A 16,880-nucleotide genomic window follows, 5' to 3' on the forward strand; every position below is an offset into this window, starting at 1 on the left:
AGAAATTGTATAATGTCATTCACCAAACTACCAGTTAAAAAGAGCCAAATCATTGGATCATAGTAATAGATTCAGAAAAGTGGTCTATACTCACCCATAATTTAAAAGAAAATAAATCTTAGTACGCAAATAATGCAAAATAAGTTTCTTAACTACCCTATATCACTACAAAATGTAATATTTGTGGACAATAAAATTTAGAGCATTGCCTCTTAATTCTGGAATCAGTCAAGGATGCTATTACCACTATCTTGAGTCAATGCTCTGCTGAATGAAAGTCTTCTTCGAAGTTATAAGAATTGAAACAACAACAACAAAAAAACTAAACTGTTATTTCATTCAAAATATATGAAAATGTGCATAAGGAACAAAGAATACCAATTATGTACAGTAAGAGTTTTCACCAAAGTTGCTAGATGTAATAAAGTCCATATCCAAAACACAATGGTGGCTAGATGGGGGAGTTCCCAGTCTGCGATGGCAGTGTAAGCCCCCTACCACCCGTCTCTCCCACCAAACACAACTAAAAATACTGAAAAAAATATACCATCAAAAACAGCAACAACAGCAATTAGGTAGTGTTGTGAAAACAGACACAAGCAGGTGGATTGTGAAGAAGAGTTTGGAACTTGAGGAAGTAATGTACATGCAACCCACGTGATATGAATTTCCTACCTGTCATTGGTCTTCTGGCTTTGTCTTAAAAATAAATTCTAGTCCAGAGCCTGGCATCTCAAAAGTCTTATGAAATCCCATATTTCTGCTTTAAAGGAATGAAGAAAATAGAATCTATACAACATTTAGTCTAACTCCTGAGCTCCACATCTATGGGACAGATCTTAACCAGTACGGCAAAGGCGGAGAAATACAATCCAAACTACCATGCAGAGGGTGCAAGACATAACTCGCAGTCTAAACTTAATGAGGCTGAAAAACAAAAACATCCACATTCTCCAGAGGATACTAACAGGACACAGAATCTACACAACACAAACTTCACAAAGTCCATGGTATTATCTGAAATTACTCAGTGTGTGAAGAGCCAGGTATCTAATTGTCTAAGGCTAGACAATCAACGTATGTTCGCTCTAAGATATTTTGATATAGAAACAATCAGACAAAAACTTTAAAGTTATTTTAACTATGCCTCATTAGGTAAACAAAAATCTTATTTATTTTAAATGAATAGAAAATTATCTGAATAGTGCTATATGTTTTAAAGAAATTGAAGTTTCTATCAAAAACCTTCCCCCTCAAAACAGGAGGCTCATATGGTTTCACTAATAAATAAATTCACTCACTAATAAATTCCACCAAATATTCATAAAGAGATTAAACCAATCTTATGTAAACTGTCTTTTCAAAAAAGGGAGAAGTAATGATGATTGCTCATCATCATCCTAATATCAAAACATGATAAAGACATTTTAAAAATTACAGAACCATATTCTTCATGATTTTTAGATCTAAAAATCTTCTAAAACATTAACACTGAATGTAAGAATATGTGAGTAATATGTCATAACCAAGTAGGATTTATTTCAGGAATGCAAGACAGTTCAATACTCAAAAATCAGTAATGTATTGTTATCAATGGAATAAAGAAGAAAAAATCATATTACCGTTTCCATAAATGTATAAAATTATTGGCAAAATTAAAAAACTGTCATGACAAAAACCGTTATGCAGCCAGTAATAGTAGGGAAATCCCTCCAGTTGATAAAAGGCACCTAAAACAATAACAACAACATTACAGTCTACATTATATTTAATAATGAGAAACTGAATCGTTGGAATCATTGAATTCCCTGAGATGGTGAACAGGGTGAGGATGCCTATTTTCACCACTTAAAAAACAGGTTAGAAAGAAAGAAAGATAAACTCTCCCTATTTTCAAATACTATGATATAACCGCTTGCATAAAAAGTCCCAGAAAATATACCAAAAAAAAAAAAAAAACCTGTGAGAACTAATATATAAATTTAGCAAGCTCTCAAGATAAAAAGTTTATCTACAAAAAGATTATTTGTATTCTAACATGCAAGCAATAAGCAACTGGAAGATAAATCTTAAAAACATAAAATACCTATGATTAAGTCTACAAAAGATGTCTGAGACTACTATACTTAAAATAACAAAAAGTCACTGATATTAAAGATGACCCAACTAAGTGGAGAGACACAACATGATCATGAATTGGAAGGATCCCTCCCCAAAAAACACCCCTTTCAATTTCACTTCCATCAGGAATTTTTAGAGCAATTGTTCAAGTGACTCTAAAATTCATAAAGAATCCAGAATGTAAGGAAACCAGAATAAATACAGCGACTTTAAAGAAGTATAAAGAATTCAGAATAAATAAGGCAACTTTGAAGAACAAAGCTGGAGGTCTTCTCCCCCCGGTCCTGAGGCTTACCTCACACAGCTCTAGTAACCAAGACGTGGTCGGAACGCGGAGAGAGACTTAGAGGTCAGTGTCTCAGGGAAAAGCCCAGAGATAGACCCACACGTCCCAATTCTAATTATTTTTGACAAAGTTGCTAGAGCCATTGAATGGGAGAAAAAGGTGGTTTTACAAGCCCCCCTGAAGCCCTGTGGAAGCTCCAGGTCATGGAGTCTACCTCACTACCATCTTGAGAAGTGTTTCTAACCATCTCTTCTATTGCCGGACCCCACACCTCTGTGTTTATTAATTTCTTCTCTATTTTCAGTGGAGCATATGCCTTTTTAAAAGGACTTCAATAGTGAAGCCTATTATCTATTAGTCTATTATCTATCTATCTATCATCTATCTATCATCTATCTATCATCTATCATCTATCTATCTAATCTATCATCTATCTAATCTATCATCTATCAATCATCTATCATCTATCTATCTAATCTATCATCTATTATCTATCTATCTATCTATATCTCAAGAAAAAAGTATATAATATATATGCATATTTTTTTCTTGAAATTATGCAGGCTTCTAAATGTCCATCAAGCAGACTGGAGAATACGCATACAATAAAAAATTACGCAAGAGCGCCTGGGTGGCTCAGTTGGTTAAGCATCAAACTCTTGATTTTGGCTCAGGTCACGATCTCCGGGGAGTGAGATCGAGCCCCAGTGGGGCTCCCAGCTCAGCCGGGAATCTGCTTGAGGTTCTCTCTCCACCTGCCCTGCCTCACCCCTTGCTCACTCACGGGCGCCTACATGAGCTCGCTCTTTCTCAAATAAATAAAATATTTGAAAAACTTACACAGAGATAAAAATGAATGTAATACTCTAAACAGAATAACATGGATGGATCTCGGGTGTTTTGCTGAAACAAGGAAGCCGATCACAAGACACTCCAATTGTAACAAGTTCAAAACCAGGAAAAATATTCATTGTGATCAAAAATCCTCAGTGGTTCTCTGCGTTCAGGAGGTGGCACAGAGAAGGCACATCGCAAGGCGATGACGGAAAACCGTCTGGGAGATCGAAAGTCTCTACACTTTGGGGTCTAGTTATGGGGGTATCTGCATTTTCAAAGGGTCAATGACCTACATACTTAAACCACGTGAATTTTCTTTTCTTTTTCTTTTTTTATTTTTTTTCACGTGAATTTTCTTTTGTGTAGATTATATTTCAATAAAGGTGATCAAAAATAGTTCCTACATGTTTCACTCTGATGTGCAGATATACTTGTTTCTGGTTTTGCTGTATGTGTATAAATTTTATTAATACTATACACTGATGTTAAAGTGCATAAAAGTCTTGAATATACACAGTTTTATTGACTATATATGGAATTTTATTAACTAACACACACACATACGGTCCCGTAGAGCTATTACCACAAACCTGGATAATGATCATTCCCACAACACCAAGGTAGTGACTTCAGGAGTCTTTCGCCAGCTCTTTTGCTCCTTTTGCCCTGCACTGGTCTACCTCAACAATATTTAATCCTTTGTCTCCTTTTCCCTCCTAGAGAGAGAGCAAGTCTTCCTGTAACTGGCTCTAGTTTCTGCTTTGCGTGGTTCAGGGTGGTCCAGGGTCACAGAGACCCTCGGGGACGTCGGACACTGGGAGGTACAGGGCAAGGAGCTTCCAGGTCAGAACGTTCCTAAATTTCCTCTTTCTCTCTAAATTCTGAAATTTCACCTCCTAACCAAAGGGTCCCTCACGCAGCAAAGGGGAAGGTGGCAGGACCGGGGTCTCGACCTCTTCCTGGGGAGGATGACCTTTCACCTCTTCAAAGTCTCTCCCTAACTCCATCTCCTTTTAAGTTAACAGTCGGCCTGATTGATATTCCCACAGCACCCACCTCTCCCTCCTTTTCTCTATTTCCCTCCATCGTAGGAGCCTTTTGAGCAAGGAAAGGATGAAAGAGAGCCCACCGCTTTCTCAGGGCGGGGGGTGGGGGTGACAATGGGCAAAGCAGAGGTCAGATTCCGTTTCTCCCGGCCCCTGGGCTCACTCCTCCTCACCCGGCTTCTACCCCAGTTTCTTGTTCCTGTTTTATCTCCTTTCTGCTGTTTCTTCCTGTGAGTGGCCTCCCTGGTGCAGGTGGGACAGCAGCTGAGCGCTGCCCAGGCTCGGACGCCGGGCACCGGCAAAGCGGTTCCACGCCAGCCACGGTGCTGGGTGGCATCGCTCGGGAACAAGCCACAAAAGTGCTCGGCTGCTTGCGTGAATCTGCAGTTTCTTCCGAAAAAGTAGCGTGTTATCAAGTGAGACAGCAAGACATCCGTTGCCTCCCGCAGTGACTTCCAGGAGGGGCAACATCACACTGGATACAGCCTGGGACGGATCCCCAGTGGAATTAATCTGGGTTCTGATTTCAGTCTTTGGAAGAGGGGTCGTATGGGTATTATTACTATCTTTAAAAGTTTATGGGGATACCTGGGTGGCTCAGGGGTGGAGCATCTGCCTCTGGCTCAGGGTCCCTGGATCGAGTCTGCATCGGGCCCTGCATGGAGCCTGCTTCTCCCTCTGCCTGTGTCTCTGCCTCTTTCTCTGGGTCTCTCATGAATAAATAAATAAAATCTTAAAAAAAAAAATAGGGCAGCCCGGGTGGCTCAGCAGTTTAGCGCCACTTTCAGCCCAGGGCGTGACCCCAGAGTCCTGGGATCGAGTCCTGCATCGGGCCCTGCAGGGAGCCTGCTTCTCTCTCTGCCTGTGTCTCTGCCTCTCTCTCTATTTCTGTGTGTATTTATTCTCATGAATAAATAAATAAAATATTTTTTTAAAAATAAATAAAAATAAATGTTTAAAAAGTTTATGTATACTTCAAGAAAATTAAAGGGAGACGTGAAAAGGTCTTTCATTCCCTTGTCAACAAGTATTCACCAAGTGTCTATTAAGTGCCGGTCACGTGCTCTGATGCACCTCATGACCTCTCTGCGGGCCACAGGGGACGGTCGCTGGCCTGCGCGTGTGCTCTCCTGAGTCATAGGAAACCTTTCCTGCTGGATTCTTGTCTGTCACAAGGCCAAGGGCCCAACCCCAGAGCTGCCCAAGAAGTACCGCCGCGGAGGGCCGCTCAGCACCTGCCGGGGGGCCTGCTGCCCAGGGCCCAGCGGTCCCTCGAGGATCTGGGGGACGCTGACAGTCATGTGCAGACACTGCTGATCGACCAAAAGGAGGATAAATGAAAATAACGCATTTCTTTTTCTTACAACAAACCTGATCTAGAAACAGCACAGGGGAGCCTCAACCTAAAGGGGAGCCAGGAGCCGGAGCCCCGCCTGCTGGCATCTCGGGGGCAACAGATGGACTCCTTGGGGCCTTGCAGTGGGCCGCGCCCGAACCACGATGACAGAGGGGACAGAACCACGGGGACAGAAGGGACACGGAGCCTCGGGCCTCGCCGAGCGGGTGGCCAGGCCTGGCCGCGACAACTCCTTCCCGACCAGGACAGCAGCTGCACAGAAACCCGGCACCAGGCTCCCCTGAATAGTGTGGCTCAGGGCTTAAGGTCACCTAATCCGACCCACGGTTTTTAAAACGAGACAACTGAGGCCCAGGAGATGACTCATGAGCTGCAGCCTGGGTAACAGGAGAAAAACGTGCTCGCTTCTGAGCAGGTGATGCCAACAAGGACAACGGACCAGCTAGGGAAGCGGTCCGGGCTTTGCATGACTTTGCTCCTCTGCTTTTGTGTCTCTTCCTCCTCATCTCTGTCCCTTGTCCCCCGCTCTACCCTCCACCCCCCTCTGCGATGCACCGTATCCCAAAACCAATTTGCTGGTTGATATTCTTTCGATGGCACAGGGCACAGAAATAACAAAATATCTCCACGCCAAGTGTCCCGGTTGTGCTACTTAGCGTAGTGACAACGTCACAGGAAGGTACCTCCTTCCATTTGCGGCTGCTTCTTAAGCATTTTTCAGGCCCTGCTGGCTCGGAGCCCGTTGTTGTCTCCGCAAGGCAAGGGGCGATGTCAGAGAGAGAAGAGGAGAGGAGGGAGACATCCCGAGCTTTGGACGCTCCTCCTTTAAAGCAGAAAACACACACGAAATTAAGCACAAGGAACTTTCTAAGGAATTATACGCGACTGAGATGGGCCTGCAGGATTGTCGGGGGACATTAATGACACGGAAGCCAAAGGACTGTCCCAGGATATTTTTACAAAGCAGGGAACACCGACTGTAGGGTGTGAATTCAAAAGACTTCTGGAAAAAAACAAAAAGAAAAAACAAAAAAACAAAAAAAAGAAAAAACAAAAAACAAAAAAACAAATCAAAAAACAGCTCATTCAGCTCATTCAGTTGAGTCGTGCCCTCCTCTGCTAATGTTCAGCCTCCTTCATCTCTGTCTATATCTCTGTCTCTCTTCTCTCATTCTCTCCCCTTTTCCTTTCTTCCTTCCCTCCATCCCTCCCTCCTCTCCCACTCTCTAGTTTTTATTCTCACTGTTCCCTCCCATCACCCACTGGCGTACCCACTGGGACGTACCAGGCTCTCATGGGGTCATTCCCCACTCGCCGCAGAAGCCGAGTGTTACACTAGTTGTTGACACGCACATGTGTTTCCTCAACTTTCAATAGCGAGATGCCCGGAGATGCCGGGATGGAACTCGTCCATCCCAGACACATCGAAGCCAGTCTTGCAGGAGAGGAGCTGAGTCCTGATTTGGGCGGGAGGGGGGGGGTGGAATGACAAACATTCCCATCGGCTGCTTCCATCCCAGAGCGCACAGCAGCTTGAGAACTTGCGATGATGCCTGGCATGGGACGAGGCTTTGTTTGCTAAAATTTCCTCTCACAGAAGGATCTGAGATTCATCCACACAATAGTGAATGGCCGAAGAACATATAAAATGCTGGAAAATGGATTATGGGTTTTAAAGATATAAAAGTGTAGGTCCAGGCACCAAGCCAAGAGATTTCCTAGGTTAAAATAAGATCGATCACGATTGATCACTCTCGTGCCCTTCCAACAGGTAACATTGGAAGGCCCCATGGAGTGAGAATTAAGGAAGAGAAAGACAAGGAAGGGAAAAGGAAAGGAAAAAGGAAAGGGGGGGGGATTATTAGGTACCCTAAGGACACAGTACAAATTGAAATTAAAATTCTCAATTAATGTGTGGCCACAATATTAGATTGTGTGTAAAAGAGATCAATTAGATTATATTTAATCTCACTGGAATTTATCATTATCAATCAAAATGACCTCTTCTAAGCACCCTTTGCCTTTTAAAATTTTTTTTAATATCCCTTAGTGTGCTGTTCTCCTGATATTTCCTCTTCATTGTAATGTTTGAGGCATACTTTTTTGTTTAAGGAGAAAGAAAAAGGGATCTTTGAGCGCACCCTGAGATTTTCATAGGAAAAGCAAGAGAGAAACTCAACGGATAAATAAATACCACTGGGGTGAGCAGCTTAAGGTTGTGCCCTCCAACTTTTCCTGAATAATACTTCCTCAAAAAAAAAAAAAAAAAAAGACTTCCTCCAGATAAATCAGGAATGCACGCCGCTCTTTCCCAGGTGCAGCATTCAACCAAAGCCATACGTGAGTGCCGCCGATGCCTCCGTTACCTTTCTGTCTTCTCCCTCTTCCTTGACACATGATGAGGTTTCTGAATCATCCATTTAATAAACATTATTTTTATTTATTTTTCATTTATTTTTTATTTTTTATTTTTTATTTTTATCCTCTCAGGGACTCTTCCTCCACATTCGCTGATACTCAACGCAAACCTGGCTTTGTCTCCCTTCTTTCACTGAAAGATTGAGCAGCGTCTTCTAAGTGACACACGTAAAGCCTGAGACAGGTTTTTCCCTTCAGTGCTGCTCCTGTGTGAGTCTTATGCCTTTTACTAATTATTATATGAATTTAGATAGATTTGGCTTCCTCAGACACAGGTTTCTCATCTCTAGTCTGCGCATTGGATGAGCTCCTCTCAGAGTGTTGATAGGAAGACTGACAAAGTGGGACCTCAGCATAGCAGTGGCTTGAACCCTGATGAGTGCAAGGTTTGGTTCTGGTACACCAACCCCGCATGGAGATCCTGACATGGCCTAGAGGCAGCCGGAAATCCCCCATGACCTAGATGGAGTCCCTCTGCTAGACAAACTGCTTCCTGATGGCCCAGGACCTACCTTTTACATAATACTTTTAGATTTTCCAGTATATCAGACAAGGTATAGGTTTCTTGAATTTAAATAGCTCACCCCATTGTCCATCTCTGTAATACTCCCCTAGAGCCTTAGACTCTGTGCTACCTTGGATCCTTTGCCTGGAAATTCATAAAAAAGAAAAAAAATCCTTACACTCAACATTCAAATTCAGCAAACCTTAGCTACCTACCTCTGCACTGAACGGTCTACAGGAGTTGTGTTTAGACGTCATGGTATTACCATACGTTTAGGGAAAAATTGTCCCTTCGTATCTAAAGACCTCCACCAGGGCTCTTCATCTGGTGCAGGCTCAGGGTCAGGGAAGGTCCAGTCCGTACTGGGACCCAGGCAGGCTAGCAGTCTGATCTAAAATTATATTCCATTAATATTTCTAGTGTTTATTTATAGAAAAAGATAAATGCTGTGTAGAATAAGGAAAGGAGGTGGCAAAGAAGGATCATTATTCATAGCTTACAGGCTCTCTTTCATTATACGGAAATTCAGCTCAGTTCCCAAAGGTGCAAACTCACTAACCAATCAAAAACCCTACAGCTAACCATATCTAGTCTCAAGATAAAGACTAGATACAGCTTAAAGTTTTAACAGTCTTTATTCTCGGTAGACAACTTGGAATGTTACTAATGCTCCCCCTACCGAGTACGCGGCTTACTAACATAGTCCTTCCAACCATTTGAAAGTATTCTTAGGAGGTCTGTTCTGTGATATTTCCAGTGTGTGTGTATATCTTTCTGATCCCCTCCCTTTGGACATCCTTCTAGGACGACTGGTCGACATAGTATAGTTTTGCCTCCAGAAAGCTATGGAATGGATCCCTCCATATATATTATTTAAATCACCCATAATTTGACACTAAACTCAAAGATGAGAATGTATACCCTATTTACTTCCTACCCCAAATTAAATCCAGCCACAATCATCTTGAAGACTTTCAGAGATCATACAGCAAGATTAATTGATAAGAGAAGATAATTCTTACTATAAAATGCCAACAATGTAGTGGTGCCCCAAGTAAGCATTAAATCCCTTCCCCAAATCAAATTACTGGGAATAAATAAATTCAACATTAGGTCTCTTTGCTGTTTTGAATTCAAGTCCAAAGGAAATTATCTTGTTTCTGTAAAGTACAAAAATAATCCAACATTCTTAAATTGTCCAACAAAATGAAATTCTATTTTTTTTAAGATTTTATTTATTTATTCATGAGAGACAGAGAGACACAGAGAGAGAGAGGCAGAGACACAGGCAGAGGGAGAAGCAGACTCCACGCAGGGAGCCCGATGCGGGACTTGATCCAGGGTCTCCAGGATCATGCCCTGGGCCAAAGGCGGCGCTAAACCGCTGAGCCACCCAGGCATCCCTAAATTCCAATTTTTATATTCTGCTTTCTCTTAGCTAGATGAGTTCCTTGCGTCCAAGTGGAATTGCAGCCTGGCATTCATCAGTCCTGTCACTGTTTTCCACCGGAACAGGTTTATCTACTAGTGTGCTAGGGCTGTCATAACAAAATATTGGACTGGATGACTCAAACAACAGAATTTGTTTTCTCACAATCCTGATGGCTGGAAGTTCAAGATTGAGGTGTTGGCAGGTCTGATGTCTTCTGAGGCCTTTCTCCTTTTTCTTGTGTCCTCTCATGGTTGTCCCTTTGTGCATATGTCTGATGTCTCTGTGTGTGCCCAAATTTCCTTTTCTTATAAGAATTCAAGTCATATTGGATTAGGGTCAATCCTCCACACTTTTTATTTTATTTTATTTTTAAAGATTTTATCTATTTATTCATAAGAGACACAGAGAGAGGCAGAGACACAGGCAGAGGGAGAAGCAGGCTCCCTGCAGGGATCCTGATGTGGGACTCAATCCCAGGACCCGGGGTCACACCCTGAGCTGAAGGCAGGTGCTTGACCCCTGAGCCATCCATGTGTCTCCCTAATGACTTATTTTAACTTAATCACCTCTTTAAGACCTCATCTCCAAATGCATATATTTGGAGGTATTAGGGGTTAGGATGTCAACATGTTAATTTGGGGGGAACACAGTTTGGTCTATAACATCATAATCCTTCAGGATTGTAGAAGTTTAAGTCCATGTCAACTCTTTCATGAGTCCAGAGTGATCCCAGGACAGACAAGATCATCAAAACATTGCTCCAACTCCCAGAAGAAAAAAAAAAGTTGACTCCCAACACCTGCAATGGTTTATCCAGGGATCTTTTATTCCTGAAATTCAGCATTTAATGTTGCCAAAGTCTCCTGCAGTCACTCAGTGGTGCCTGAGAGGTGGTGGGTGGACAAGGAAATCCTTCCTTGCAGTACGACGACACCAATCATTGTAACTCTCTGGAGACCACCACTGTGAGCTTGTTCTCAGTTGGAAAGACTCTTTCATCAGTAGATTGTGTCTGCTTATTTCCTATGTGTCTGGGGGGGGAACGTGTAGCTGTATATAGTATCTCTTCACGTAGAATGACCTTCCAGATAATTCTACTATATGAACCCTTAATATTTGCAAAAGTGGCAGCCACTTATTGAGCTAATATTTGTTTTCATCCAGAATATTAAAAATCTCTCAGTTTTCAATTTTTCTTTGGTCCTCATATCTCTGGCATCCTCATAGTGAACCGAAGGGGCTACTATCTGGTAAAATCCCAGCTTTCAGCTCAATAAGTATAAATTTTAATAGAAGCACCCTGGTCAGGTTCGTCTGTCTCTGGAATACTTAGTGGCCTCATACATATAGCATGGAAACTAATAAATAGATTTTTGGGTGGTTGTGCTATTAAGTGATATAACACAGAAAAAATGTTTTGCATGGTTCGGTATATAGAAGGAGTGCAATATATTTTAATTATAATTATCACTAATCTTATTACTATGTATTGACAATTTACCCTGCAACCAATTTAATTTTGACAAATGGATCATATCTGAGCCTCCCCACAGAAGTCTCGATAAGTGAGCTACAACATAACAAACATATAAATTAATATCAAAAGTTCACATAAAATAAATATGTTAGAATTAAAATAAATGTATTTCTCACACATGAAATCCTCTGACATAATTAAATAGCTATTGCTTATAAATAAAAGCAGAGTTAAATGGAGTAAAACAGACATTCTCACTCAAAGAACCAATAGCACACATGAAGGAGGAGAACATAGGTGTTCCCTTCAAGTCAGAAATTAGAGATTCCCAACATCAACACCATAGATAATAAACAGTGTAATATTATTAAAACGCATTTTATTGAAAGATAAAACTTTCCATTTAAATAAATGAGGGGGAAAACTTAATCACTTTCTCTATAGCGGCCTTAGTATTTTAGTTACCTCTTAAAAGAATTAATAGATGTTCAATTACCTATTAATAAACTTATAGAATGATGTCAGCTGAAATCAACATCCCATGTAATTTTAAAAGTATTTGGCAAAGTTGTCTTAAAGAACACGTTACTAAGATTTTTTTAAAAAAAACTAATATGAGGCAACAAATAACTCTAAATTATCTATTTGTATTTAATAATTATACATGTGTATTCTATAGTAATTTAAACTTGTGATATTTCTCAGGAACAAACAAGGAAACGAAAGAAAATACAAAGCTCATGAGACCTTAGTGAAGGCAAAATTGACACTTTAATCTCCCAGAGAAAGAAAAGCTTCTTTAAATGACTTTTGGGAGAATTGATTAACTACTTGGAGAGTAAAACAAAACAAAAATTGAGACCCACATCTCTTATCACGTACACTGCGAATCCAAAATGTTTAAAGGACGGGCACTGTGGGGGGCACTGGACGAGATGAGCACTGGGTGTTATACTATATGTTGGCAAATTGAACTCCCATAAAAAAAATAAAAAAAAAAGAGCTAGCTGTAAAATAAAACATCTTAAAATAAAAATAGTAATAATAATAAAAAACCTGGAAGGTTTTTAGAATCACTAACAGAAGCAATGATTTGTGTTGATTAATTTTGAGTGGTTTAAATGAGATAATACCTGGAAGGAATTTAGAAGTTGGGAGACACAGAATGATAGACTTACTTGTTAAGGATATGACTTTGGAGTTATATTTTCTCATTTTAGGAAGGGAAAGGAAGAATTTATAGGAAAATTTTCACTAGATTTGTTTACAAAGTATTTAAAATATTACAAAATAATTGCACAACTTCAAAAGGCAAATGACAAATTGAAAAAGATGATGTGTACATTTTATTTAGCAAATTGTTCTTAATTGTTTGTTTATAAACAAAAAGCTGTCAACAGGTGATGGCCATCAGAAAACTACAACAGTCAGAGTATTCAGAGACTTTTTTATCCTCTCCCTCTTTCTCCCCTTCCTGGTCAGAGGAAGAGGGCTGAATGTAAGATTGGAGCCTGTAAACTAAACAGACCTTCATCACATATTTCAAAGATGCATACTGTTCAAGGTGCTATTAAAGGATGTGAAAAAATTTAAAAATAAATAAATAAATAAATAAATAAATAAATAAATAAGGATGTGTTATCTTCTGGGGATGAAAGAATTGACATAAGTCAATTAAAATCAAGCAATTCATGTTTCTGTCTGAACTGACTCAGAACCTAGAACACCCCACTTTATGCACATCATACGTGAATACACATATATCAAAGAGATGGGACAAACAACAACCAACACTAAATGCAAGCCGAGCTATCTTTAGCTATCTTTAGTAAACATAAATGTTTACTGTCTTCCACGAATTTTTCTATATGTTCCAATATTCCATGACGTATATGTGTATATATACATATATTTTTATTTTATTTTATTTTATTTATTCAAATGAATAATATTATATTATTATTAAATAATAATAATATTTTTAAAAATATTTTTATGTATGTCGATTTTAAAGGCAGTGAAAAAATTATAAAAATTGTGAGTGGGTGACTACAAAAGATGTAGTTCACGGGGAGGTTAAAAAGAAAAAAACAGCTATGTATTATTTTCTCCTTACAACCACTTAAAACTTCTCCTTGTCAGGCAAGTCTTGACACAGGATGACTTGGGGAGTTAGCAGTGATCAACCACCCTCTGCCAATCATTCCGATCGGGCTGTGCAAAGAGCCCTCTGAGCCCAGGGGCAGGACAAGTGGCGATGTGGGGCCTGCAGGGGGAATCCAGGGAGGAAAGGCAGGTGAGGTAGCAAGGCACATGAGGGGAGTTGTACAGGAGAGAAGAAAATCCTGCGACCACCAAATGCTCCAGTTAGACCAGGAGACTATATATTTGTCCAAAATTCTTAGTCTCTGGGTATCATTAAAGAGTGGCTGAGGTTTTAAAAATAGAGATTTCACAGCAGGTGCAACACATGGTTGCTTTGTGCACGTGATCTGTTTATTTCAGCCCTTATCTGAAACGAGGAGTAAGTACTACAGAAGCAATGACTTAGGTTGTCTCACCGTTGAGTGAATTCAATGAGGTAACATGTGAGAATGGTTTTCAAGTGACTCTTAGAATAATAGAATCAGTGGTTAACTAAGTGACTCCAAGGCCTCCCCGACTGGATTTTTTTTTTTTTTTTTTAACTTTCAGAGAGAGAGAGAGACCTGGAGGGTATGAGCAGTGGGTAGAGGCAGAGAGGGAGGGAGAGAAAGAATCTGAAGCAGGCTCCACACACAGGGGGAGCCTAAGAGAGGCACAGGAGGGGGCCTCCTGACGAGCCCTCCTGCCTCCATGGGGCCTCCCAATGGAGCCTCCCCACAGAGTCTGACAAAGGGGGGCGAGGGATCCTGTGTAGCCCCACGGACCCCAGGACAGCCCACCTCGGGGCTCAATCTCATGACCCTGAGATCACCACCTGAGCCAAAATCAGGAGTCAGATGCTTAACTAGCTGAGTCACCCAGGGACCCGCTCTGACCGGATTCTTATCCCAGATCCATCACTTGGGTAAATTACTTCACCTTTCTCTGCTTCAGTTTCCTTGTCTGTAAAACAGGCATGGTAACAGCACCACTCCGCTTGGTTATAGTGAAGATAGTTGAGTTCACAGAGTATGCTTTATAGGACTGACTGCCTGACTTAGAGTCAGCTTTCAATAGATGTCAGATTTTTTATTTTTTATGATCCTTTTATAGATGAGAAAACTGAGGCTCAGAGAAGTTAAGCAACTTTCCCAATGTTACCAATGAGTCAGAAGAAGAGTTTACATTTAAACTCGGGTTGTCTGGTTTCATAGTTTGTATTCTTTTGTGTATATATATATACACACATATATATATATTTATTTATTTATTTATTTATTTTTTATTGGTGTTCAATTTGCCAGCATATAGAATCACACCCAGTGCTCATCCCATCAAGTGCCCCCCTTAGTGCCCGTCACCCAGTCACCCCCACCCCCAGCCACCTCTCTTTCTACCACCCTACCACCCCGAATTCGTTTCCCAGAGTTAGGAGTCTCTCATGTTCTGTCTTCCTTTCTAATATTTCCCACTCATTTTTTCTCCTTTCCCCTTTATTCCCTTTCACTATTTTTTATGTTCCCCAAATGAATGAGACCATACAATGTTTGTCCTTCTCCGATTGACTTATTTCACTCAGCATAATACCCTCCAGTTCCATCCATGTCAAAGCAAATGGTGGGTATTTGTCATTTCTAATGGCTGAGGAATAGTTTGTATTCTTAACCATTGTACTAACTATATTCAACACATATCAGGCATGATTTTTACTGTTATTAGTTAAGGCAGAGGTGGTAAATGAGGATACTGTCAAAACACTTCCTAGGAACCAAGAAGGACAAAGGAAGATTAAGAAATGAGTACTGCTCATTTCTTATACAATGGATATTGTCCCAATCCATATATATTTACATCTATAGGTCACATTTAATCTTCCACCTCCATGATGCATGTAATATGATTCCCGTTTAGAAATTGGAAAATTGAGCCTGAAGAAAGTCACACCTTAACTACACATGAAACTAACATCAGAATTCAAGTCTGTCTAACCTCAAAACCTGGATCTTTCTACTCACAGACTTGCTCCAAATGTCTTCCTATCTGCTCTGATGATATTCAGTTTACCCCTGGAATACTCATCATACTCAGATTCTAGGTTTGTCCTTTACTTAGAATAAGGAGAGAAAAGTGTTTCCATTTCCTTAGTTCGCTTGCAAGTCTCAGTCTCTGAGGAAAGGCAACATGGGTGGTCAGGGCATGACACTAAGTTAAATAATCAGAGCTTCCCTGACCTTTGCCCAAAGGAACCCTCTTCCAGAAAAACAGAAACTTGTAACAGATTCATGATAAAAATAATACAATAGTCCCCATCTTCAAAGCCCTTTGATATGGCCAAGGTACTCCGCCAGGCAGAAAACATCGATACCCTTTCTCCTTAGATCTGGACCTTGGATTGTGTGACATTCTGGTGCTGTCTTTACTCTGAACATTCACAGGGTCGTTGCTCCACAGGGATGCCATCTGTGCTCCAGTTCTGGTGAATGCTTCAACCTCTCACAGGAAACCCGAGATTGCACCTGTACAAGGCATTTATTTATCCCTGTCTCCCTAGTTTCTAGTTCCCCTCTTTCCACCAGCAGCACTCTGATTTCCTTTTGGTAAGTTACTTCCTCACCATTGTGTTAGCCTCACAGTTTGGTGGGACTGACCCCCACTCCTAGCTTCAGGCGTAAGCTAATCCTGAGGTTCTGTTTCCTCCTTTAGCAATTGGTTCAGGAACAGATGCACCATCTAGTTTGGGCTAACAAAGGAGACTGAATCTAAACATTTGAGCAGAGGCCTGCTGGAATTCTCCTATCTCTTCCCTTGGCACTGCACGAGTAGGTGTGGGAAATAATCTGGAGCCTGAAAATGAAATGGACCCTGTCAAGACTTGGTGAGGATGATATTAAGCTGCTGCTTACAGGCCTTAGCCTTACTTCCAAACTATTTCAGTTGTGCGAACCAGTAAAATCCACTTACTGCTGCTAATTTGGATTGAGTTTTCTGTTACTTCAACCTGGAGGGAGAACTTAATGATAAGGTATATCATCACGGGATGCATACCTGGTCTGGCAATCCCCAAAATCTTAGTGGGTCTTACGGAAAAATTAATCAAATAAACAAATTGGAAATGCAACATCTTCTTTTACAGAAGAGGAAATACACCTAATGATTCTCAAAAGCCTTCTGGAGTTCAGCTACATATAATCTCTTAAAAAATATTTATTTGTTTGTTTGAGAAAGATATAGAGAGTGAATGAACATCTCAAGCAGATACCCTGCTGAGCACAGAGTC

This window comes from Canis aureus, chromosome 21 (assembly GCF_053574225.1).
Source record: "Canis aureus isolate CA01 chromosome 21, VMU_Caureus_v.1.0, whole genome shotgun sequence".
In the NCBI taxonomy this organism is placed as follows: Eukaryota; Metazoa; Chordata; class Mammalia; order Carnivora; family Canidae; genus Canis; species Canis aureus.